Source organism: Pygocentrus nattereri, chromosome 6, assembly GCF_015220715.1.
Source record: "Pygocentrus nattereri isolate fPygNat1 chromosome 6, fPygNat1.pri, whole genome shotgun sequence".
Taxonomy (NCBI): Eukaryota; Metazoa; Chordata; class Actinopteri; order Characiformes; family Serrasalmidae; genus Pygocentrus; species Pygocentrus nattereri.
This window is the reverse complement of record NC_051216.1, coordinates 7,716,370-7,743,732: the sequence shown is the minus strand read 5'-3', so window position 1 is coordinate 7,743,732 and position 27,363 is coordinate 7,716,370. Positions and strand designations below refer to the sequence as shown.

At 43.1% G+C, this 27,363-nt stretch overlaps 1 protein-coding gene across 1 annotated transcript in view; it reads right to left on the bottom strand.

The window, feature by feature from the left end:
• Positions 1–21,715, bottom strand: part of znf385b (zinc finger protein 385B) — a 297,663-nt gene extending 275,948 nt beyond the window's left edge. Inside the window, exon 1 of the mRNA XM_017710601.2 lies at positions 21,574–21,715. The gene's annotated coding sequence lies outside the window, so the exon portion shown is untranslated. The remainder of the gene's footprint in view (positions 1–21,573) is intronic.
• Positions 21,716–27,363: the final 5,648 nt, after the last annotated feature.

Below are 27,363 nucleotides of genomic sequence, written 5' to 3'. Positions count from 1 at the left end.
GCTCCCATGTTGCTTGGCCCAAGGTTAATGAACCAGGGAGGAGTAAGCCGAGCACGACGCAATTCTCCCGTGCCTTTTACAGGACGGCTTTCCAGAAACAGAACAGGTCTATTTCTGGACTAAATTATGCTGAGACTGGGGATTCTCTCTCTCAAAACCTCGTTTTAGTGTACAAGGACAAGGCGTAATCTGTGCTGTACATCTATTAGCCTACATACTGTAAAATGCCACGTTGTCTGGGGAAAATAATACATGAAGCCCCCCCATCCCATGGCACTAAGGCTATGATTCAAGATTCATGAGTTTTATCATATGCACCATAAACAGGCGGTTAGACTGTACAATGAAATTCTTACTTAGTTAATTCTCTATTCAAAAAAATGATAAGTCTGAATAGCCCTAAGCGAAAAATACAAAAATACATCCTCTACAGGGAACTTAAATGTGCCATTTCTCTGCAAATTTTAGCGCACCATTTCTGTTTATTCGCTGAGTTTTAAAACTTTAAATAAACAGAAAAAATGTGCCATAACTTTTGCCCACATTGTTTTTACCTACTTCATTAAAGTCCACAAAGAAATAGTAATTGTGTATTAAAATGTGCAGAAATGCATTTTCAGACACTTTTTATTTAGAAAATCAAGAAAACGTCATTTCACAGAGTGCCGACATTCATGCATACAACAAAATATATACAAAAAGTCTATAAAACACATTTCTACATCAAAGTCTTTTTCTTACTCTCGGAGACACCATCACAGCATTTAAAATATGCATTATCATCAATAATATAGCGTTAATACAGGAACCATACACAAGCCATGAGTGAGCCCTGAGGTACTCCACCTTCTTTAACTGCATAAGATAGCAGAGAGAAAGTAGGTAACTGGTTAACTCTGACAGCCCAAGACACATTTTCCATGTAATGTGAAAGTAGCATTAGCTGATCCCCTCTTCTCTAGAGAGGTTCCCAAACTGACTGAATTAGAAGCAGCGTAGCAGGGGGGTATAACTTAGTGGGTCAGGAGGCTAACCATCCCAGAAGGCTCTGAAAAGCCAGAACAACATAAAAATATCCTCACAAACCAAGCTTAATGAGTGTCATAACAAACAGACACTACTCACAGAAAGTTCGGGATATTTGGCTTTCGCTTGAAATTTCAGGATGAACCTAAAATGCACTCTAACCTTTACAGGTGAACTTAATGTGACCTCTAAACTTCTGAATGCACAAGTCCAGCTGTTCAGTGTTTCAGTACTTTTTGCACAACTTGCTGTTCTCTAACAAGGAGCTTAACAGCAAGGTGGCGGCGGCGGTGGTGGTGGTGTTAATGTGGGCAGGTGTGTCCAGTCAATACAGAACTGCCCTACACTTTGTGAATGGTACAGTGACCCAGTGGCCCAAACTACTGAATAACATCATTAATCCAGTCTTTGTGCCTCTGCATGAACAACACAGGCCTCATTTCATCTTCATGGACGACGATGTTCCAGCTCATCGAGGTCGGATCATTAGGGAATGGCTGCTGGAGACTGGGGTACCTCAAATGGAGCAGCCTGCACTTTCTCCAGACCTGAATCCCATAGAAAACCTACAGGATCGGCTGAGTCGCCGTGTAGAGGCTCATAACTCTGTACCCCAGAACCTCAATGACCTGAGGGCCGCCCTTCAAGAAGAGTGGGACGCCGTGCCTCAGCAGACAATGAGTCGACTTGTGAACAGCATCAGCTCAAGGGCGCATGACGAGTTATTGAGACACTGAGATTGTTTGTTGGGGTGAGTTATACCCAACAATGCTGTTCGCTTTTGTTTCAACAAATTGTTTGAGATGAGGAAATCACCATCGCATGCTTCTACTGAAATGCCCTACTTTCATGATATAATATCACCACAGCGTGAACTTTCTACGTTTTCCAGAAATTTCACCCAAAAGCCAAATATCCCAAACCTTTTGTGAGTAGTGTATATGATTAAGGCCTGTTTTTGGGGAAGGGAACATTGTGATGATCACATGGAGAAGAGGGCTCTACAGGACAGTGAAGTAAGACAGGGAATAAATTAAATATTCAGAAAACAGAAACAGTTTATTGGACAAAGATTTTTTTCTAGATTTCTCAACATGGGCACCCAGTGTTCCATCTATATTTCGCTTCAGTGGAAAAAGCCCCAGTACTGTCAGACAAAAAAGCAGCGGAGGAGTGATTCATTACCCCCTCCAAAAAGGACTTTTCCCCTCCCTCCCTCCCTCATTCTCCCCTTCTTTCAACCTTCCAGCGTTGTCCCTCCTGCTAATTACTGGAACTAGCTGACCTTCCGAATATCCTACTTTCCCCAGCTACGCTTATCATCTGTTAAACTCCAGAGACATGCGAGATGTGGAGGCAATTTATTTCTGCCCTGTTCCCCTGCCCCGCTGCCTCGGGCTTCTCCAGCAGGGAAAATCAACGTGAAGTCCAGGGCAGTGGGTACAGAGTGATGGAGGTATGTATGGGTGTATGTGTTGGCAACCTGCACGCATGCGAATTGATGATGATGTTAATTAAGTTATGCAAATAGCATGTCACTCAATATGGTGAGTGACCTTGAAGAAGTGAATTTTGGAGGTTGTTAAACTGACTGTAGAACTCAGGTACCCAAATTGTGAGCTATGCCTTCAGTTTGAAGCAAAAACTACCTTTTTAACGATGCTAATTTCTACGCCGTAGGTTGGGGTTCAATCCCCACCCGGGTCAGCACCCTACACTATACCAATAAGAGTCCTTGGGCAAGACTCCTAACACCACCTTCGCCTACCTTAAAGGTGCAGAATGTGAACATTTTTTGGCCATTCTAGACTACACACACACACACACACACACACACACACACACACACACACACACACACACACACACACACACGTTTGAGTTTGTAAATATGTTTTATTTCTAGCTTGCAGACAGGAACATATCACTGCTGTTGGAACAAAACCTCATCTCTCCAAAATGGTAATTTTACAGGAGAAGGAAAAAACATACTTTATTTTTAATGTAAGTAAGTGGAAGCAGAATTTTTTCCAAGTCATTTTCGGCTGTTTCTTTTGGTCCGTTCATCATAAAATTTGCACACAATGTAAAGGACAGTATGCATTTTCAAATTATGCCAAAAACTGAAAAATGACAAAAATAGAGATTTTGTTATGACAGTGGTGACATATTTGAGCTCATATGTGTCGGTTTTATAGTGACTCTTTCAGTAAAGAGCATAAAGCTGTTTCTTACAACAGCCTGAGGCCTGCTATGACTCATATTCACAGTCAGTGACATATCTAGAACTTCCAGAGGACCTAGAATTTCTATGTGCAGACAGAGCTCAACTCTGATTTTTGGCACATTCAGGATGCATCCAGATTGATTCTTGATAGTATGGACAGCAAAACAAAACCTGTGTAACCTGATTTTTGCAAACCGGATCTACACCACATCTGGAGGTGGTTTGAAAAGTGATTCTAATCTGATTTTTACAAATCCATGTCAGTCTGGATGTTCTGGACGCTGGAATCAGATTTCAAAGTGTCTTTTGCGTCTCTCGCTATGCGATAAACAGCGGCAATGTCCAGAGTGACAGGGACTCAAGAAAACCGCCAAGGATTCACGCTCATGTCAGAGAATTTTGAAGACATGATGCACCACCATCATCTGCGCTTGATATCACCAACGTGGCTATGTAGTTACTGATGCCTACAGGGTTACCATGGCAACCGATGCTGATAGGCTGGTGATGTCTGGACATACAAATCCTATCTGATCACTTGCAAATAACAGCCCGGACAGTCGTCTCAACAGATCTGACCCGGAAGAACAAATCCAATTTGCCCGCAGATTTGCCTGATGAAATCGGTCCCACCCACTGGAAACATGATTGTTTGATTCCACTGTCACTTCTTAATATGCTGGAAGTCAATCTGATGTCCAAGACCTTCAGTTCAACTCCAGAAGTCCTAACCAATGGGAGAGCTCGCTTGGCTGCATCTACTGAGATAGCAGGAGATCCTGACTGGACAAAGATTCAGTGGCGCTGTTTCCAACCAAAGCTTAATGAAATATATCGTTGCTGTCGGGAGAAAACCTTGTATCTCCATTTTTGGCTTTTTTCAGTTCTTGACATAATTTGAAAGTATCTGTTACTCTTTACATTGTTTGTAAATTTTATGATGAACGGCCTAAAAGAAATGACCCAAAATGACATGGGAAAAATTCTGGTTCCATTTACTTACATTGAAAGTTAAGTTTGCTTTTTCCTTCTCCTATAAAGTTACTATTTTGGAGATACAAGGTTTTTTTCTTTATTAACCAAAAAACTATTACCCAAAAATAAACTAAAATTTCTCTAAAGGCCTTGAAAGGTTCCTTTACGCAATTTACCCAATTAGAAAAAGGACGGGGGGGGGGCGGGGGGGTAAGAAAGCAGGGTGATGATTTAAGAGGGAGCAAAAAAAATATATATATAGAAAATAAAAAAGTACAAGGAAAACACATTAAGCATTCCTCAAATATGGGCCCTACGCTGTCCATGTGTCTTAGCAACGCTGTGCATCAACACCAGTCAAAATACGCTCTATATTTGGCCTCAAAAGCACAGAATGCAACCGCCACGGCGATGTTTCCATACAAGTCGGCAGACAATACAATTCATTTCCCTAAAAATATGAATAGCATTAGATTTACAGGTGCACGCTCATGCAGAACTTCCACCTCATCAACCCATAGATCACTTTCACGCATGGCTGAAAGGGCCATAAATCACAACGGACAGAATGAGACTAATTACCACTTACCTATACAGCCTGTCCCAGCTGCAGGGGTACCGGCTGTACCTTACCTTGCAAAACACCCTTACAGAAACACAGTCCTGAACACTCTGCTGCCTTCCAGAGCGCAGAAAGGACAGTCAGGGTAATGCAACTGCAGCTGGGCTTCTCAGTCAGTTTACAGAGAACTGGCAACCAATTAAACTGACACACATTCTTGGAAAAGCATCTTTATATTTACTTCTGGTGTTTGAGTCGGTCATTTCTGAAGGAAACAGCAACAATAGAATGATTTTAAAGGGGAGTTCTATAGGTTTTTCCAAAATTCTGCATGTCAGTCATTCAGGGTGGTTTGGTGTTCCACGCTAGAGAAATTGACCAATTTAGGAGCCAGACCATCTGAAGCATCAATGCCTCCCTGAAAGGCACCGCATGCCTGATGTCTGTGACATCGTTTGAGGAGAGTTTTGAGAAAGTTTCTGCCTAAAACACATCACTTAAACTTTATTACGACCGTGACGGAGAGATACACGCAGGTGAGGCGAAACATCACATAAACACATTTTTTATTTAGATTTTCCACTATTTTAGCATCATCAACACTCCATATAAAAACCCAGAAGGCGTGTGCACTACTAAATCAAATGGCTGTGTGTGTGACCCCTGATTCCTATGAGCACCACTGTAAAGAAAGAGTCTGTGAGTTTCTCTACACTGAACCGTTTCACACCGAATCCTCCTGAATGACTGTCTACATATCGGTAATTGAACTGCGCCTAAACTAGCATTTCGCATTCTTATGACAAAAAAATTCAGCTCGAGTTTCTGATGCCTTTGTACCTTTACATGAAAATCTAAACTGCAGATTCAAACAAACAGATCTTAAAGGGGAACTCAAGCGATTTTGCTAAATTAATTAATTATTCAGTTTTTTTGATGTAAACAAAATCTCTCAGAGTAGTTTGGTGTGAAATGCTACACACGGCATCATTTTATCTGCTGTCCAAAATGACCTGTGAACTTAGAGGACATATGTCCAGTAAATGACCAGTGAACTTATCTGTGCTTATATGTCCAGTAAATGACCTGTGAACTTACAGGTCATATGTCCAGTAAATGACCAGTGAACCTACCAGTGCTTATATGTCCAGTAAATGACCAGTGAACTTATGTGTGCTTATATGTCCAGTAAATGACCAGTGAACTTACCTGTGCTTATATGTCCAGTAAATGCCTAGTGCACTTATCTGTGCTTATGTCCAGTAAATGACCAGTGAACTTATGTGCTTATATGTCCAGTAAATGCCCAGTGAACCTATGTCCAGTAAATGCCTAGTGCACTTATCTGTGCTTATGTCCAGTAAATGACCAGTGAACTTATCTGTGCTTATATGTCCAGTAAATGACCAGTGAACTTGCATGTCATATGTCCAGTAAATGACCAGTGAACTTGCATGTCAAATGTCCAGTAAATGACCAGTGAACCTACCTGTGCTTATATGTCCAGTAAATGACCAGTGAACTTATCTGTGCTTATATATCCAGTAAATGACCAGTGAACTTATCTGTGCTTATATGTCCAGTAAATGACCAGTGAACTTGCATGTCATATGTCCAGTAAATGACCAGTGAACTTACATGTCAAATGTCCAGTAAATGACCAGTGAACCTACCTGTGCTTATATGTATAGGTAAATGACCAGTGAACTTATCTGTGCTTATATGTCCAGTAAATGACCAGTGAACTTACAGGTGTCATATGTCCACATCCATTTATGTATGTCCATGACGGTGAGCATTCCTGCTTGCTAGGTTTTCATCATGTTTCCAACATCAGCGGACATCCGGCATGTGATAGACCAGTGGTGCTAAACGGGGCTTCCTTGTCAAACACACCTGATTCAGCTCAGCAGCTAATTAGGAAGGTTTTCATGAGTTGAGAGCATTAGAAGAGGGGAAGTGCTGATCTTGCTAAGATGGGAAACGCTTTACTCTGAGGATGTAATGCATGTTTTCACACCCATGTAGAACTGGGCCGGCCTTAAGCCAGTACTAGCCTTGATTTCTATGTTATACATCCCCTTTATGGCAGGAGCAGGGTTTACATACAAGCCTGTCATTCACTTCAAGCAGGCCATATAACTGTACAGCTGTGGCCTCAAATATGAATTCATAAGATGCAACCACTCAACGCTTCCGCCACAGAACTGGCCTGATTCAGACCAACTCTGCTCTCTGAAGAAACTGCACAGGATCCAGATGTCATTACGGAACTAATAACAGCTGGAAACAAGCCTGGAGAACCCTGTAAACCTGACATCGTGAATTTAACTTAAAAATGAATGAAAGCATACTGCCTCCACTCACTGCTCAATTTGGTTACACAAGCTGAACTGAATTAACTCACACGACTCAGTGCGCCTGCATGAACCGTTTGAGGAACTCAACAAACTAAACAGTGCAGTGTGGACACAGACTGCTCTGCTCACTAGCGTGTACCTGCAAGACAATTAGCACAAAGGCTACAGGAGTTCAGCGTCCATAACAGGGTCACAGGCTTTGCTGAGGTGGCTGGAGCGAGACAGGAGTGAGATTTTCAGGTGGCTGGAGTGAGACAGGAGTGAGATTTTCAGGTGGCTAGAGTGAGACAGGAGTTAGGTTTTTCAGGTGGCTAGAGTGAGACAGGAGTTAGATTTTCAGGTGGCTAGGATGAAACATGAGTTAGATTTTCAGGTGGCTGGAGTGAGACAGGAGTGAGATTTTCAGGTGGCTGGAGTGAGACAGGAGTGAGATTTTCAGGTGGCTGGAGTGAGACAGGAGTGAGATTTTCAGGTGGCTAGAGTGAGACAGGAGCGAGATTTTCAGGTGGCTAGGATGAAACATGAGTTAGATTTTCAGGTGGCTAGAGTGAGACAGGAGTGAGATTTTCAGGTGGCTGGAGTGAGACAGGAGTGAGATTTTCAGGTGGCTAGGATGAAACATGAGTTAGATTTTCAGGTGGCTAGAGTGAGACAGGAGTGAGATTTTCAGGTGGCTAGAATGAGACAAGTGAGATTTTCAGGTGGCTGGAGTGAGACAGGAGTGAGATTTTCAGGTGGCTGGAGTGAGACAGGAGTGAGATTTTCAGGTGGCTGGAGTGAGACAGGAGTGAGATTTTCAGGTGGCTGGAGTGAGACAGGAGTGAGATTTTCAGGTGGCTAGAGTGAGACAGGAGTGAGATTTTCATAGAGTAAATACAATAAACTATACACGACTATGGATTTACAAATTAAATGACAAAGAAAACAAACTTCACACAAAGCTTTTAGTTGACGTCACTGGTGTGACCGACTTCATTCTGGGGTTGTTTAAAAAAAATAATAATTAAAAAAGTAACACTAACAGATTAAATGACATATTTCAGTGGATATTTCATGACTGGCAACATGTGGTTTGATGCTCGGTAGCAGCCGTTTTGTGTAACTTTTATGATGCATAACACCAGTGAGGGTTGGTAACACCAGTGAGGGTTGGTAACACCAGTGAGGGTTGGTAACACCAGTGAGGGTTGGTAACACCAGTAACACCTATGGATAGAAAAAAAAAAAAAAAGACAGAAAAGTGGACGTTTCTGTAGAATGACCCATAAGCAAAAGGTAGGACGTTGGCCCTTTAATGGAGATCACCTCTGAAGGAGCTTTGAGAACATCTCACACATTCTCCACGATTCCTCACACACTAGTGATGATGTATGTCACTGGCAGCCTCATATTATGATCATCACTCAGGAGCCAGGACCACACACTCACTCTCCTTTTGACCCCACATGAACCTCTCGCACTTCAGAAGTGATCAGCAGCCATAATAAACCCAGGGAGGAGTCCACTTCATCAACAAAGACACAGGCGGACAGAGCTGTGAAATCAGCGCGACCCTCTCTTAGAGGATTCCTGTGAAACTGAAGAGGCATTTCAAGCAGCGTTTAATAAACCCAAAGGGGAGGAAGTTAACTCGTGAAACTGCTCAGATCTGCTGTCGCTGTGAGTCATGCGTCTGAGGTGATAACATCTCCTGGATATGCTGAAGAACTCAACTGACATCACGGCTTCCTCCTCAGCCCTTCTGAGAAAGAATTACATTGATCAGGCACAACATTATGACCTTGTTTCTACGCTCATTGTCCATTTTATCAGGACCCCCATGGACCCTCACAGAGCAGGTACTATGTGGGTGGTGGGTCATCCTCAGCACTGCAGTGACACTGACGTGGTGGTGGTGGTGGTGTCTTAGTGCGTGTTGTGCTGGTGGAGTTGTTAAATACCTCAGTGTCACTGCTGGGCTGAGAAAAGTCCACCAAAATCATCAAAAATATCCAGCCAGCAGCGTCCTGTGACCACTGATGAAGGACCAGAGGATGACCAACACAAACTGTGCAGCCACTGTGACTTTTTATTTATTTATTTATTTATTTTACACACATTAAACTGTGCAAAACATTCAATATTTGGTGGAATTCCTCTTCATACAGCATCATTTCAGGCAGAATCAAATCCCTGCCTACCTACAAGAACAAGCCCCTCATCTCCCCTGTTCATGAATAAGTGAGAGATGAACATGCAGCAGAGCTTAAACCACTGCATATTCACAATTCACTGAAACCTGAGAGACGGTCAGAGAGATGGCGCTACACAGCCTTGCTGGCAGTGAGCGGTCAGAACCCACTCCTGTCAGCCTCACAGTGAGGATCTAGCACATCCAGATTTCTCTGGAGAGCTTCAAACAGCTGGAACAGAGCCCAGCACACTGCATCACTACATCACCGTCTCTGATTCTGACACTATGACAGGTAAGCAATGTGCTGCTGATGGCTGGCTTTACGAGCTGACCCTTACAGCCTGTCTGCCGCGGCAATGGAGCGTTCACGAGTGGCCTACAGTGACTCCGGTTTATTTTGAGGCTTGCTCTCTCGATCCCTCCACCACAAGGCCACCATTTAACCGTCTTCAGTCAGTCCCAATAAAGCCTAGCACTGTTCCACTGGCCTCCTATAAATCAGGCAGCATAAGACAACAACATGGCCCAGTTCGACCTGCCAACAGCTCTGGGGCCGCAGCCAAGCCCTCTGCCGGCTGTTTACACACCGGACCACCGATAGCACTGTGGCACCATCACACACCAGCGGCCGAACGGAATTAATCAGGGATACAACTTGTAAATCTCTGATTAGCAAACATTAACGGAATTATTTGCATAGATAATACAGAAAAAAGCCTTTGTTTGAGTCAACCTCTCAAATTTAGCCGTATTATTGAGTTATTAACCTCAGTTCAGTAACTGCTGTGAAATATTGAATAACAACTATGAATTATTACAAAATTATAAATTATTTAGTAACTACTACAAATTATATGGTAACTAATTTACATTATTCAGTAGCTACTTTACATTATTCACTAACTACTTTGAACTAGTCAGTAACTACTTTAAATTACTCACTAAATATTCAGTAAATACTATAAAATTACTGCGTTGAAATATATATTGAACATCAACAAACAAATAATACTCCATTGAGCCAACAGGGAAAGAGCAGATAGATCCTTAACAGGCAGGCTAATCGTTTTATATCAAAATCCCAATTTGAAAGAGAGCGATTTTCAAATCACAACCCCGGAGTTTATTTTACAGGCTGTATTATCAACAACATTGTCTTAACTTATTTTTAATAGGGAAGCTATTAAACCTCACTATAACCTAATAATACTGAGGGGGGGGGGTGAGACCAGTCAGAAGACACCAAAACACCCATCTGCTGTGACATCACGTCTACATTTAATTGGCGTTCTGGCAGATTTTGTTCAGCTTTCAAGGTTAAAGCCAGAAAAAGTGGACATTCTGGTCTTCTTGGCAAGTAAAAACAAGCCTGGTCCATAAAGCTGCAATACGCAAGTTCTTTTAGTTAAAACTATTAGATGTTAAAATTAAAGATTCAGGAAAAAAGAAATACGCTAAAAACCGGTGCCTGTGCTCTGTAGCGAGTCGTCCTCTGAAGGTCCTTCACCAGGTTTTGACTGAGTTCTCTTTGAAAGCGATTCGTCTGCTGAGGGAAGGGGTCCGAAGCACAACCTGTGTTAAAAAATATGCTTCAGCATTTCCACCACAGAGGTCTCCAAATCCCAGAAACCTACACAGTGCAGCTTTTTAAAATTCATCGTTTAAAACATGTTTTAATTATGTTTTTAATTTCTATTCTCATTTATTTATTTATTTTAAACGCAGTATTCGCTGACTCTATTTTCTCAGTTGGAAAGCGCTTTGATTGACAGCAGTGTATGAAAGGTGCTACATAAAAAACATTCCTTGCCTTCAAATTTTAGAAAATAAACACAATTTAACTCACTGCAATTAGATATGTCCCTCAAATTATTCAGCCCTATTCGATCCATATGATCTTTATTGTGAAAAACAGCTTTTTGGTGTCTTCATGAGAAACAGGAGATACTGGCCAAGCTATTTTTATTCAGATGAAGTCTTTCACTACAAGCAAATGTGATATTTCAGGCCTGATTTGTCACAGAATCAAATCAGATGTATTCTTTTTTTCTTCTGATATTCAGTCCAGAATCATTTTCTGCTGGAATCAGCAATTATTTATTGTTCCTATGAATAATAATAATAATAATAATAATTTAATTAATAATTGTGGGGGGGGGGGGGTTAACATCACTGTCATGGACTGGCGACGTGTGCAGGGTGACAGCTGGGATAGGCTACAGCAACCCCAGCACCCCCCCACACACACCCCCGGCAACCCTGAGGGAGAAGCGGCTTAGAAAATGTGTGTGTGTGTGTGTGTGTGTGTGTGTGTGTGTGTGTGTGTATAGAGCATCACTGTCTTCCCTGGGAACCGTACGCTCTTGCTCTCATAGGTAAACTCTGCTGCGAGTGGATTTGAGGGGAGTGAAGGGCCTCGGAGTGCGGCTTTGATGTGTTGCATAACAACTCCAGTAATGAAATATCCTGTTCTCCATTTCTCCGGATTACACTGTGAATCTGCATAACAAACAACCAGCTTTCCAATCTCCGCCAGCCGCGTGAGAAATGCACAGTTTACCCCCGAGATTCCACACGTCTCTCCGTGCTCTCCTCCACATTTACTGCTCTCACAGCTCGGCACTCATTAATGCATGAGCATCACGGCTCACGTCAAGAGCGCCTTCGCTTTAACGCTGCACTTCTATTACGATCACAGCCAGGTGCCTCAGGAAACCCGAAATTTTCAACTAAATTGGAGGCCGATCACATTCATGCACTGGCAGGTAGGTGGAAGAGAGCAGAAAGGTCATTGTGAAGGTCACCGTCCAGGTCACTGACTGAGGAACAGCATATGTGTCATCCCAACAGGCTGCTACTCTATTCTGAGGTATATGTGTTAAATTAGCCCACATCCACACCACACTGACCATACTGGACATATGAAAAAATGCTTTTAATAAGATTCCTAAAATTTGACATCAAACTTAAAAAAAGGCATAATTATGATCCATAAACAAATCATCTTCTAATTATTATTAAGTGCTGGCCCCATCATTCGTAGATCACTTTCTTTGGGTAGGATGGTCATCTTTTTTCCCCATCACTGATGTGGACATCTGTTAGCTGATGTAACAGAATTAGCAGTTGGCAATCTCCCTTAAGCATGCTGGGCTGACCAGTGACGCTCTGTTAGCAAATCGCAGTTTGAGAAGATGCAGTGCAACTTCACATTACTCTATGGAAGCACAGGCTGGCCTTCATCCTTCCTAACCAGCAAGCGGGAATGGCCACAACTAAATTGGGCAGAAAAAGTTAGCTAACCCCCCCCACGCCCCCTCCAGGCAAGTCGAATTCATAAACACTTGTAATGACAATCACATAGTCCTACATAAGATCATGCATTCAAAAAGCTGCAGTCTGTGTTTATCATAGCTGCACATCACTGTTTTTTGGGGTTACTAGTCGATTAGTCAACTACTCCAGTAAAAAACATGGTGTGAAGAGTACTTTATTGATCATTTGCTAATAGGGGCTGCCTCTAGTGTCAGACGCTGTGGTTTGGGGAGTGAACTATGGGCTACAGAGAGTTTGTTGTGCTTCATTAAGTTTCGGTTAGACATTCTGCACAGACTCCACAGAATGACTCAGACTGTCTGATGTGAACTGCACGCTAAAATCACCACAGCTCTCAGCATCTCACCCATCACAGAGGCCCTGACCTGGCTGTGGTCTGTGGACTGACTGATGGAAAACAAACTAATGTTTATCAAGCTTGATGCTAGGAGCAAGCAGTCGTATCTATAAGAACCAACAGAAGTGCATGCCAAAAGGTTCTGCGTGTGCCTCACTTTCGCGTGGAGTCTTTTAATGGAGTCGTTTGGCTGCAGATTTGTTGAACTGTAATGCGCTGACACTGAAATGTACAGTGATTGCAGGCTCTTGTTGACCTGTCAATGCAGAATATCAAAAAACACGTACTTTGTGTTTGAGATTTTCTCAAATCATAAAATAACCTGTTAAAAACATGAGCTTGAGACGGTCGTTTACGTTCCTTGGATGCTTTGCCACTTTGGGCAACAGGCAGTGCGCAGCAAGCCTTTTCCTGTGATAGTTTGAATGTTCCTTAAGCCTTTCAGAGCAAGGCGTCGGCCTGGTTGCTGAACCAGAAAACACCAATTTTGAAACTTTATTCCTGAATAATGTTCAAAGCCGCAGAGAGCAATTAAAAACGAGATATGTAAAAGCACAGTAAAAGCCCCCAACACACAAAACAGCCCTCAAACTGTGACCACTGTGATGATGTACACGCTCATTTCCACCATTCACGGAATTTTATACATCATATAAAAATGTACATCCTGTCATATTAAAAATACATACATGCATTGACATAATCACTGCCAAAAGTAAGTAAACTGAAAGATAAAATTGATCACTTGAATCAAAGAAAACTTCGATTCTGTGGTTTAATTTTTTCTGTAAATTCTTAAAAATAAAAGTTTGTAATATTTAATATTATAATATCCCTAGCGATACAGACACAATTCATAGTGATACCGACGTTGAAACCTTGAATACTGAAACATCTGATATTTACGTTTTAAAAACGACAAACTTTTAAAATGAGCTTTTTATTTAAGATGAGGACCTAAAGCAGTCTGTGATGCTGAAACTACCCTATCACACTATTAACCCCACAGGAAGAGCCACACAGCTACCAACACCACATCACACAGACTGAGTGACAGCAGCTTCAGGATGGATCTGTTACAGGACTGAGACACATTCATGCTTTTTTCAGTGCAATATCACAGTCAGCATTTTCTGCTGAGATCAGCTTGATACCAACTCCCATTAAAACTGCAACCATCTCTGACTGACAGCTTATTAAACCAGACCTGGGTTTCCTTTTAGCTACTTACTCTACGTTATCATCCATCCACATTGCACAGTGCTGCACAAGCATTTTAGCCACCGGAGAAAACATTTAAAAAGCTTCTTAGCAGAGCAGCAAGAATCCATTCGCTAAAAACACTAAATATAATAAATACAAATAACGTTTAAAAAAGTAGTGATTTCATGTGTGTCAATGTGTTTGTTTCTTAATCTCGCCTCATGGAAGCCCAGAGTTATTTGTGGTTATCATCTGATACCTGGTTTGGCCAATCTTCTTCTTTCAGCTGCTCCCTTTAGGGGTCACCACAGCGGATCATCTGCCTCCATCTTGCCCTATCCATTGCCTCCTCTACTTTCACACCAACCATCTCCATGTCCACCTTCACTACATCCATAAACCTTCTCTGAGGTCCACCTCTTCTCCTTCTACCCGGCAGCTCCATCTCCAACATTCTTTGCCCAATATATCCACTATTCCTCCTCAACACATGTCCAAACCATCTCAACCTGGCCTCTCTGGCTTTATCTCCAAGCTGCTCCACCTTCACTGTCCCTCTGATCTGCTCATTTCTAATCTTGTCCATCCTCGTCACTCCCAACGAAAATCTCAGCATCTTCATCTCCGCCACCTCCAGCTCAGCCTCCTGTCTTTTAGACAGAGCCACAGTCTCCAAACCAGACATCATAGCAGGACGCACTGCTGTCTTGTAAACCTTCCCTTTCACTCTTGCTGCTATCCTTCTGTCACACATCAGCCCCGACACCCGTCTCCACCCACTCCATCCTGCCTGCACCCTCTTCTTCACCTCTTTTTTGCACTGTCCATTGCTCTGGATGGTTGACCCAAGATATTTGAAGTCATCCACCTTTCAAATATCTTGGGTCAACCATCCAGACCTGGTTTGGCCAATCAATTATCAGTAATCAAACACAAAATCAGCATTATACTGATGAAGATACGATAGCAATAGTGGATAATTCACTCACATCCTTCACCAGGTTTTGACCGAGTTCTGTCTGAATTGAATCCACATCCCCGCAGTCATCAGATTCATCCACTCGGGGAAGGGGCCCAAGCACCACCCACATTACAACATGAATGTTCTTTAAGACACACGCAATTACACATTTCCACAGAGAGGTCGCCAAATTCCTAAATATTCCATAGTGCAGCTTTAAATCTGGTCTGGCGGTGATGGAACTGAATAAATCTGTTACAGTTGGAGGCCAGAACCAAACCTGAGGTCTTCTAACCAACTCATGAAATACCTATCTTTGTTTTTTTTTAGCATTTTTATTATTTGTAACATTGCATTGATGTTTATTTGTATCTGTTTTAATTTTGTTTTAATTTACTGTCCAGAACAATGGTCTTAATTTCTGCACAGGTGCATTTTGCACAGTACTGTATGGCCATTAAGGTCAATTAAGGTCATTACTGAAACAGGCATTCACACCTTGTATAATCTCCATAGTAAAGCGTTGCACCAATAGAATGGGGCATCTGCACATGAGCCTATGGTCACTATGTCCAATGCCAAGTATAGGCTAGAGGGGTCTAAAGCCCCCCCAGCATTGGGCTATGGAGCAGAGGACCTGTATTCTCTGGATTGATGGAGCTCCATCCAATTCCCTTGGGATGAGTTGGAGTGTCCAGAACTGACCATTCAAGTCAGTACCTGGCCTCCCTAATGCTCAATCAAATCCTCACGGCAACGTTCCAACATCTATTAAAGCCTTCCCAGAAGAGTAGAGGCTGTTACTCCCATACAAAGGTCCCATATCATGTTTTCAGAATAAACAGCTTAACGTAGTACGTAAACACTAAGCCGCCGTTACGAATTCACTATTTTTGTGATGTCACAACGAGTGCATTTACATATATCTGCCTACATCAGTCAAGCTCTGCTCATTCGTGCTGTTATATGGAGTGTTTCATCCAGGATAGCCAGTCAGAACAGAGCTCATTTACATGTTTTAGTCTTACAGGCACAACAGCAAAAACAGCCCTGGTAGTTCTAAAGCAGGTCCACTTAGAGAAAATATCCTCAAGCAAACGTCCGGAACATCATAACGTCTAACTTGCCTCATGACTCAGTGCCATATACTGTTTACTGAAGTAGCCGAGTAGGAATATCAGCATCTTATACAGTCGACAGCTGAATATCAGACCAAATAAAGTCCAGTTCTGTCAGATTTCAACAACATTTACTGTCAGTTTTCCCTTCTTAGAGCACGACATGTGGAATAACTTCCCTCTGACTCACTTCCTCCTCTGACTGCTGTGTCTCGCCTCGTCCCTCCCCTGTGTGTCTGTGTGCATGTCACTCACTCGAGTCTCAGTGCTCATTGTAATGGCCAGGTCTGTGAGTGTCCTGGGCTGCTAAAGCTACCATAAACGCTAGAAAAGTTATGATTAATAGAGGACCACCCCGTCGAAATTACATATTTCTCCATCGGTTATAGGCCCAGGTCCACATAGGACAGCGTCTGGATCCGGACTCGGACTGCGGTCCGTCTATTAGCGACCTCTGTTCTAAAGGATAAAGAGAGGTTGGAGAAACAACTCATGGTTGTTTTAGGTACAACCTCACAAACATCGTAAGTGGAAAATAAAATTAAAAATAAAATGCAAAAAAAAAAAAAAAAGTAGCCAACGAGCCCATTAATACCCTCGATTTCACTCTGCGCACTACAATCTTGAGTTGACTTCAGCTGAAGTCTGAGGAGCTGCAAGTGAGAGGAGCAGCCCGTATGTGTGCTTGTTGCGGCCTCGCCATGCCGTGACAGGGGCTTGTTATCGCCCCGGATTTCTCACACTGCCATCTGATAAATCGCACAAGAAAGCAGCGTCTGGCTGCGGCTGAGAGAGTTGGGAGGGTTTTTCCTCTCTCCTTCGCTCTCACTCTCGCTCTCCCTCTGCTCTTCTTCACCTGCTTTAAAAAGAACTGCAGCCTGCTGTGCCATCAGCTCCCACTGCACATCCAACTGCATCTGCCTCTTAACACAGAGCACAAGATCAAGGCAAAATCCTTTGTATGAGAGAGCACATCCCGCTCTAGCATAAACACAGAAGTAACCAGGCACAAGGCACGTGCTTCACTGACTACTGCCATTCTGTCAATAACACACAGCACCAATAGCACGAGATCCAGCACGAGACTGAAGGCAAAGAGGCAGGAGCGCATCCGTCTGGCAGGAATAACTACCAACACAGACACTTACACTGCAACAATACATCAGTGCACACTCTACTGCAGCACCGATATCACATCCAGCACGAGACTGAAGTCCTTCATTCAAAAGTGACATCATAAGAAGCACATGCCTCAATGGAACCAAATCAGACAGCCTAATAATCAATATAGCTCAATACTACTACTAACCGTGAAATAAATGGCACATGCTTCGTTATGTCAGTGCACTGGGAAGCATCAATCACTAATTACAATTAATTAAACTAGAAGGATTTTAGCATATGATTTCATTACCATTCATGTCAATAGGATCATTGCTACCGTTCGCATTGGTTGGGTTATTACTACCATTCAGCATTATTGTTACTATTTGCAACACTATATTAAAATAAGGATATTATTGAAACTGTTTGCAATACCATTTGGCATTGAGGCCATGTGTTTCAATAGCATACCTGCTGAAAAAAGCACAGAAACACACCATTAAGTGTTTTTGTTGGTTCCTGGTAGTTTTTGCTTCTCTTCATGGGTTGCTGCCACGCTACCCATTCAGTCAATGGTAACCCTCCATTGATGGCAACCATCGAGTCAATGGTAACCCTCATTAATGGTAACTGTTGAGCCAATGGTAACCTCCAATAATGGTAACCATTGAGCCAGTGGCAACCCTGCATTAAATGGTAACCGTTGAGCCAGTGGCGAGCCAGTGGCAACCCTGCATTAAATGGTATCCAAGCCAATGGTAACCTCCATTAATGATAACCATTGAGCCAACGGTAACCTCCAATAATGGTAACCATTAAGCCAATGGTAACCTCCATTAATGATAACCATTGAGCCAACGGTAACCTCCAATAATGGTAACCATTGAGCCAACGGTAACCTCCATTAATGATAACCATTGAGCCAACGGTAACCTCCATTAATGGTAACCATTAAGCCAATGGCAACCTCCATTAATGATAACCATTGAGCCAACGGTAACCTCCATTAATGGTAACCATTGAGCCAACGGTAACCTCCATTAATGGTAACCATTGAGCCAATGGCAACCCTGTATTAAATGGGAACCGTTGAGCCAGTGGCAACCCTGCATTAAATGGTAACCGTTGAGCCAATGGCAACCCTGCATTAAATGGTAACCGTTGAGCCAATGGCAACCCTGCATTAAATGGTAACCGTTGAGCCAATGGCAACCCTGCATTAAATGGTATCCGAGCCAATGGCAACCTCCATTAATGATAACCATTGTGCCAATGGTAACCCTCCATTAATGATAACCATTGAGCCAATGGTAACCCTCCATTAATGATAACCATTGAGCCAATGGTAACCCTCCATTAATGATAACCATTGAGCCAATGGCAACCCTCCATTAATGATAACCATTGAGCCAATGGTAACCCTCCATTAATGATAACCATTGAGCCAATGGTAACCCTCCATTAATGATAACCATTGAGCCAATGGCAACCCTCCATTAATGATAACCATTGAGCCAATGGCAACCCTGTATTAAATGTGAACCGTTGAGCCAATGGCAACCCTGTATTAAATGGGAACGATGAGCCAATGGCAACCCTGTATTAAATGGTAACCGTTGAGCCAATGGCAACCCTGCATTAAATGGTATCCGAGCCAATGGCAACCTCCATTAATGATAACCATTGTGCCAATGGTAACCCTCCATTAATGATAACCATTGAGCCAATGGTAACCCTCCATTAATGATAACCATTGAGCCAATGGTAACCCTCCATTAATGATAACCATTGAGCCAATGGCAACCCTCCATTAATGATAACCGTTGAGCCAATGGCAACCCTGTATTAAATGTGAACCGTTGAGCCAATGGCAACCCTGTATTAAATGGGAACGATGAGCCAATGGCAACCCTGTATTAAATGGTAACCGTTGAGCCAGTGGCAACCCTGCATTAAATGGTAACCATTAAGCCAATGGCAACCCTGCATTAAATGGTAACCGTTGAGCCAATGGCAACCCTGCATTAAATGGTAACCGTTGAGCCAATGGCAACCCTGCATTAAATGGTAACCGTTGAGCCAATGGCAACCTCCATTAATGATAACCATTGAGCCAACGGTAACCTCCATTAATGGTAACCATTAAGCCAATGGCAACCTCCATTAATGGTAACCATTAAGCCAACGGCAACCTCCATTAATGATAACCATTGAGCCAACGGTAACCTCCATTAATGGTAACCATTGAGCCAATGGCAACCTCCATTAATGGTAACCATTGAGCCAATGGTAACCTCCATTAATGGTAACCATTAAGCCAATGGCACCCTCCATTAATGGTAACCATTAAGCCAATGGCAACCTCCATTAATGGTAACCATTAAGCCAATGGCAACCTCCATTAATGGTAACCATTAAGCCAATGGCAACCTCCATTAATGGCCAATCCATTAAAGGCCATCTCCATTAATGGTAACCATTGAGCGAATTCCAATTCAGAAGCAAATAATTATTTTTTTAATCGTAATGTTTTTTTAGCACTGCTACTATTACCATAATCAATACTACATTACAACAATAATATTATTGATACCATTAGCAACAGCATGACATCAACAGACCTTCTGAGCTTTTGCTCCAGTAGTTTCAACAGCCAAAGCTTCTAACTTCACCACGGTGGTTGCCACCTACTCCATCTACTACACTCTTAAACATGGTTCTTCAAGGGTTCGTTAGTTAAGGGAATGGTTCTATTTGGAACCTTGAGCTCTATACAGAACCACTTCATGCTTAAATGGCTCTTCAGATTGATGGAGAAAGTTTGTGGGTTGTAGAACCGTTTTGAAGGTTACAGACTACAAAGGTTCTATTTTTATGATGTCAAGCTTGTAGCATTAGCAGAAAAGTTTCTGATGCTATACAGAACCATTTTCAAACAAGGGTCTATATAGAACCGTACATATTCTCCATCGATTGGAAGAACAATTTAATCATGCAAAGAAACCTTTAAACATAAGAAGGTTCTGCACAGAAATCAGGGTCCTAAATAGAACCATTACACCATGCAAAGAACCCTTTGGGCGTGAAACGGTTCTGTACAGAAATCAGGGTCCTAAATAGAACCATTTCACCATGCAAAGAACCCTTTAAGCATGAAACGGTTCTGTACAGTAAACAGGGTGCTAAATAGAACCATTTCACCATGCAAAGAACCCTTTAAGCATGAAACGGTTCTGTACAGTAAACAGGGTGCTAAATAGAACCATTTCACCATGCAAAGAACCCTTTAAGCGTGAAACGGTTCTGTACAGAAATCAGGGTTCTAAACAGAACCATTTCACCATGCAAAGAACCCTTTAAGCGTGAAACGGTTCTGTACAGAAATCAGGGTCCTAAATAGAACCATTTCACCATGCAAAGCACCCTTTAAGCGTGAAACGGTTCTGTACAGAAATCAGGGTTCTAAACAGAACCATTTCACCATGCAAAGAACCCTTTAAGTGTGAAACGGTTCTGTACAGTAAACAGGGTGCTAAATAGAACCATTTCACCATGCAAAGAACCCTTTAAGCGTGAAACGGTTCTGTACAGAAATCAGGGTTCTAAACGGAACCATTTCACCATGCAAAGAACCCTTTAAGCGTGAAACGGTTCTGTACAGAAATCAGGGTCCTAAATGGAACCATTTCACCATGCAAATAACCCTTTAGGCGTGAAACGGTTCTGTACAGAAATAAGGGTTCTAAATGGAACCATTTCACCATGCAAATAACCCTTTAAGCGTGAAATGGTTCTGTACAGAAGTCAGGGTTCTAAATGGAACCATTTCACCATGCAAAGAACCCTTTAGGCGTGAAACGGTTCTGTACAGAAATCAGGGTCCTAAATAGAACCATTTCACCATGCAAAGAACCCTTTAAGCATGAAATGGTTCTATATACAACGCGTGGTTCTAAACAGAGCCACTGCTTACTAAAGAACCCTTAAGGAACCATCTAAGAGTGTACCTGCAGGTCAGGTCATGTGGATCTGAACTCGTGCGCGAAGTCGTGAAAACGTTCCCACTGTGGTTCTACGGCGCTCAGTGTCAGTATCATCCTTCATTCATGGACTAAAAGGCTCTCTGGTGGAACAACACGCAGCGAGAACCTTCCGGTTCTCCTAAACTTCAGGTCTCCGAAGCGCACTAACCTTAAAAGCCGTGGACAGCGGTGGAGGAAAACTTGGCTCCTTCTCCTGCAGCAGGTCGCGCGGGTTCTCTGTGTGCGCGAGAGTATGTCTCGTGCAGCGATGCGCGGCTCAAAGCCCTGCTCGTCTACCTGCACGCACGCGCTGTGTTTGCTGTGTTGTGTGTACTATTTCCAAACCCACCCGTATTCCGGCCAACCAACAGTGGGATTGGCTCGCATTGTCCCGCCCCCTGTACCGTGATTGGTTCCCTCCTTCTCTTTGGATTGGCCAGTAGTTCACACTCACTAGCACGCCTTGTGTGTATGAACTGCTAGCCAATCCTAGAGCAGGAGGCGGGGCTTGGCGGAATGCGGGTGTTAAACACAAAACAGAAACCCACCCGTTTTCCTGTACTGTACTGCATGCCCCAGTTTCAGGGCCTGTATTCCCTCTTGGAAGCAATCACATTGCCCACTTAAGAGTATGAATTACAGGTTGCCATTCCACATAGATGATTACATTCAAGATGTTTCCCAGCTTAGATACAAGATCTCTGAACGGAACTGTGTCCTATGTTCGCTGTTCCTTTTCCCCCTTTCCCCCTCTTCGTGCTTCTAAATTTGGCCACTGACCGCAGCCCAAAACAGATAAATAAATAAAAGGCAGAGCATCCTGAGTGGAGATGATGTAAAAATTGGTGGGTTTTTTGGATGAAGCGCTTGAAACGCGTCCCATCAGAGTCTGTGAAAGAGTGTAGGAGGGATGGAGGGACAGAAAAAGACACATTAACATGCTGGTATCCATAAAAATAGAAAAATGTATGTCACATAGCTGAAAACGGAAGCATAAATCTGGAATTGCGTCCGTTTGAATAGATCACAGTGTCCTACATAGTGTGTAAGAAACCACATAAGCAAGCCTAGTAGAGATTACTTAAAGGGGAATCCCACTCATACACTATATTTCCAGAAGTCTTCAGTCACCCATCCAACTAACTGAATTCAGGTGTTCCAGTCACTTCCATGGCCACAGGTGTATAAAGCCGAGCCCCTAAGCCTGCAGACTGCTTCTACAGACATTAGTGAAAGAATGGGTCGCTCTCAGGAGCTCAGTGAATTCCAGCGTGGTACCGTGATCGGACGCCACCTGTGCAGCAAGTCCAGTCATGAAATTTCCTCACTACTAAATATTCCACAGTCGACTGTCAGTGGGATTATAACAAAGTGGAAGCGATTGGGAACGACAGCATCTCAGCCACGAAGTGGTCGGCCACGTAAAATGACAGAGCGGTCAGCGGATGCTGAGGGGCATAGTGCACAGAGGTCACTGACTTTCTGCAGAGTCAATCACTACAGACCTCCAAACTTCATGTGGCCTTCAGATCAGCTCAAGAACAGCGTAGAGAGCTTCATGGAATGGGTTTCCATGGCCGAGCAGCTGCATCCAAGCCTTACATCACCAAGCACAATGCAAAGCGTGGAATGCAGTGGTGTAAAGCGCCGCCACTGGACTCTAGAGCAGTGGAGACGTGTTTTCTGGAGTGACCAATCACGCTTCTCTGTCTGGAAATCTGATGGACGAGTCTGGGTTTGGCGGTTGCCAGGAGACGGTACTTGTCTGACTGCATTGTGCCGAGTGTAAAGTTTGGTGGAGGGGGGATCATGGTGTGGGGGTGTTTTTCAGGAGTTGGGCTCGGCCCCTTAGTTCCAGTGAAAGGAACTCTTAAAGCTTCAGCACCAAGAGATTTTGGACAATTTCATGCTCCCAACTTTGTGGGAACAGTTTGGGGACGGCCCCTTCCTGTTCCAACATGACTGCACACCAGTGCACAAAGCAGGTCCATAAAGACATGGATGAGCCAGTTTGGTGTGGGAGAACTTGACTGGCCTGCACAGAGTCCTGACCTCAACCCCATAGAACACCTTTGGGATGAATTAGAGTGGAGACTGTGAGCCAGGCCTTCTCGTCCAACATCAGTGTCTGACCTCCCAAATGTGCTTCTGGAAGAACGGTCAAAAATTCCCATAAACACACTCCTAACCCTTGTGGAAAGCCTTACCAGAAGAGTTGAAGCTGTTATAGCTGCAAAGGATGGGCCTTCTTGCTTTAATAAATAAATAAATAAACAAACAAACGAACAGAAAGAGAAAATCAATACATTCAAATTTCAAATGAGAAAAAATCCCTGCCAAAAAATAATAAATAAACAAAATAAAGTGCCGTTAAAGAGGAAAAGGGCCTAAAAATGCCAACATTGTTTAAACTGAGCTGACAAACAGGAACCGCTTGAGCCTGGATTTAACGTGTCCAGTGTCGGGACTCCTCTAATGCTCTCTGACAACTGGGTCCATCTAAGAGCAGCACAGTAGCCAAACACTGCTTCTCTATGTTTAACCTTCACCTTCAGTAGGACTAACTGACCAGTTCCTAATGATCTGATAGTTCTGCTCGGCTCACATCGCCATAACATATTAAAGAAACATGCTGGTCCTGCATCACTGAGTGATTTACAACGGTCAAGCATAACATTATGACCTCCTCCTTGTTTCTACGCTCACTGTCCATCTTATCAGCTCCACTTACTGTATAGCTGGTCTCTGTAGCTCTACAGTTACAGACTGTAGTCCATCTGTTTCTCTGATACTCTGTTACCCTGTTCTTCAGTGGTCAGGACCCTCATGGACCCTCACAGAGCAGGTATTGTTTGGGTGGTGGATCATTCTCAGCACTGCAGTAACACTGACGTGGTGGTGGTGTGTTAGTGTGTGTTGTGCTGGTACAAGTGGATCAGACACAGAAGTGCTACTGGAGTTTTTAAACACTGTGTCCACTCACTGTCCACTCTATTAGATACTCCTACCTTGTCAGTCCACTTTGTAGTTGTAAAGTCAGAGACGACAGCTCATCTACTGCTGCACAGTTTGTGTTGGTCATCCTCTAGTCCATCAGTGGTCACAGGACGCTGCCCACAGGACGCTGCTGGCTGGACATTTTTGGTTGGTGGACTATTCTCAGTCCAGCAGTGACGCTGAGGTGTTTAAAAACTCCAGCAGCACAACACACACTAACACACCACCACCACATCAGTGTTACTGCAGTGCTGAGAATGATCCACCACCCAAACAGTACCTGCTCTGTGAGGGTCCATGAGGGTCCTGACCACTGAAGAACAGTGTAACAGAGTATCAGAGAAACAGATGGACTACAGTCTGTAACTGTAGAACTACAGAGTGCAGCTATACAGTAAGTGGAGCTGTAATATTATCTTATAGTCTACTCTTTTACTCCTAGTGAGACTCTGGCAGCTGCATTTTGAATCAGCGGAGGCTGTTTGTCTTTTTTGGGAGTCCAGTTAGGAGACCATTACAGTAATAGAGACCAACAGATAATAGAGACCAACAGATGCACCATCACTTTTCCGATATCATCCAACAAACCAGTAATGAGAAACCACCACCAAGCCCCCTCAGGACTTCAATTAATGCGCATTTTGCCTGGGAACGATGGGGGAGGCATGATTCTGCTTTTGTTTACACTCGTTCTTCTCCGTTTATTTCCTTCCTACGTAAATAAGTCATTGTTTGCCAGGCTGAACTCGATACCTTATGGCTCCCGATGGAATGTGTACAACATTCGCTGCGGTGAGACACTTCAGTAGGTATGGAGACTTTAATTGCACACTATAGAGTCACGGTCATCTACTACAGCTGCTATTTTGGACTTTAAACACAGGCTTTGCGAGAACCACCCACGCGGGACTCCACCCTTCATCTCACTTCCTGTGGCCGTGGTGGTCACAGCTCACACCCATGCAGGCGAATTCATCTCAGACTTCCTTAGAAAGCTTGACCTGGCACTCAGATTCTCCACATGTCTGAGGAGCACAGAGCTGAAGGGATCACTGGGGAAGAAATGTGCCGGTTGGGTTCTTTGGAGAACCGCTTTTGGTTACCTAGCAGAGGTTACAATGGATGGTAATTCGACTCCTGGTGACCATACAGACAGTGCTCCTCCAGAATATCTGCTGTTTGGGTCTTTAAGCTTCTTAATGGCTTCATGACGCCTCAGATTGCCTCCATCCATGTTGTAGCTGGTCGTTCTCTTTCTCTTTTACCTGTTCCAAGCATAACCAACGAACTGGATCTCCTCATGGTGTGGCCAAAATAAGAGCTCGAGTTTGGTGATCTGGGCTTTAAATGAGAGGTGAGGCTTAATTTGGTAAAAGAATCCATTTCTTAGCCGTCCAAGGTTCTCTCAAAAGTCTTCGCAAGCACCATAATATCTTGGAAAACTGAATGTTCTGACTTTTTTTAAATAAATAAGATCACACTGTGTTGAAACACTATTTAACACATGGAAACAAAGCTGCAAAAACAGCATGTTGTGAACTTCTTGTTGTTGTGGTGTCACAAATACACATTTACATATATCCGCTTATTCATCCTACAGCAGTTTGGCCACACCCACTCATGCTGAAGTTATAAGGAGTGTTTCAGGCCAGACTGCTTTTGGAAAACAAGGCAAAATATAGGACAGCCAATCAGAAGAGAGCTAATTTGCATATTTTACTCGTAAATGCATGCAACAAACACAGCCTGGTTAATTGTAAAGGGTAAAGAGAGGCCCTGTATATATTATGAGTGGTTTTGGTACATAAAACCCCACAAATGCTTGGAGTGGACCTGTAAATAAAATACAGGGCCCCCTTAAAAGAAGACCCCAGAGCCTGATCTATATCAGCGGCATCAGTAGCATATTATTGATTATAAAGAGCAAAAGAACCTCAAGACACCTTTACGATAGAAACCATTGATCAGTACAGAGCCCTGCTGGTGACATCGCGCATAAAAAAAATAATACGTGGCCAAGAGATAATTAAGTTGTGGCCATGACTTAGTAAGGCGTGCAAATGAAATAATTAAGCCTTGACTTCAGCTTAATAAGGTATGATCTCACTCCCATGCCTTACTAAGTCATGGCCATGACATATCTCATTCCCACCCCTTACTAAGTAGTGGCCATGCATCAGGATCTCGTTCTCATGCCTTACTAACTTATGCCCTCAACTTAATTATCTTATTCCCACAGTTTACTAACCCATGGCCATGCATCAGGATCTCATCCCCACACCTTACTATGTAGTGGTCATGACTTATCTTGTTCCTATGACTTACTAAGTCATGACTATGCATCAGGATCTTATTTCCATGCCGTAATAAGTCATAGACACTACTTAATTATCTCATTCCCTCACCTTACTAAGTAGTGGCCACACATTAAGATCTCGCTCTTTTTTGTAAGATCAGTGTGTTATGAGTTTCCAATTCTTTTCCTAAGTGTGAGAAAAGTATCTGAATGTATGCCCTTAATCACCAACCATATCCAAGAGATTCAGCAGAAAAAACCTGGAATATTTATTTAAATAACTATTAAAATGGGACCAGAGGCGACCCTTCTGTGGCATCACTCCAAAAAAACCCTTTTAGCAGATTTATTTTAGGAGTGTGGAGAACCCCTGACCTGCATATTTTGCTGTTTTTCCTGCTCCAACAGTCTCGATCCAACTAATCAGCTAATTAAGACGCCCTTCCTGGGTCTGCCCAAGCAGGAAAAACGTGCAGGACAGGATAACTCCACAACCAAAAACCACATCATCAAGTCCATTAGTGATAACTTCAAGAGGAATTCCACTGATTTCTGCAGAAATATTATACTCAGAGCAGTTTGATGTGAAGGTTTGCATTCCCGTGGGACCCACCACAGTGTATTGCGGTGCGAGGGTAGGGTTACACACGTGTGTAAAGAAATCCT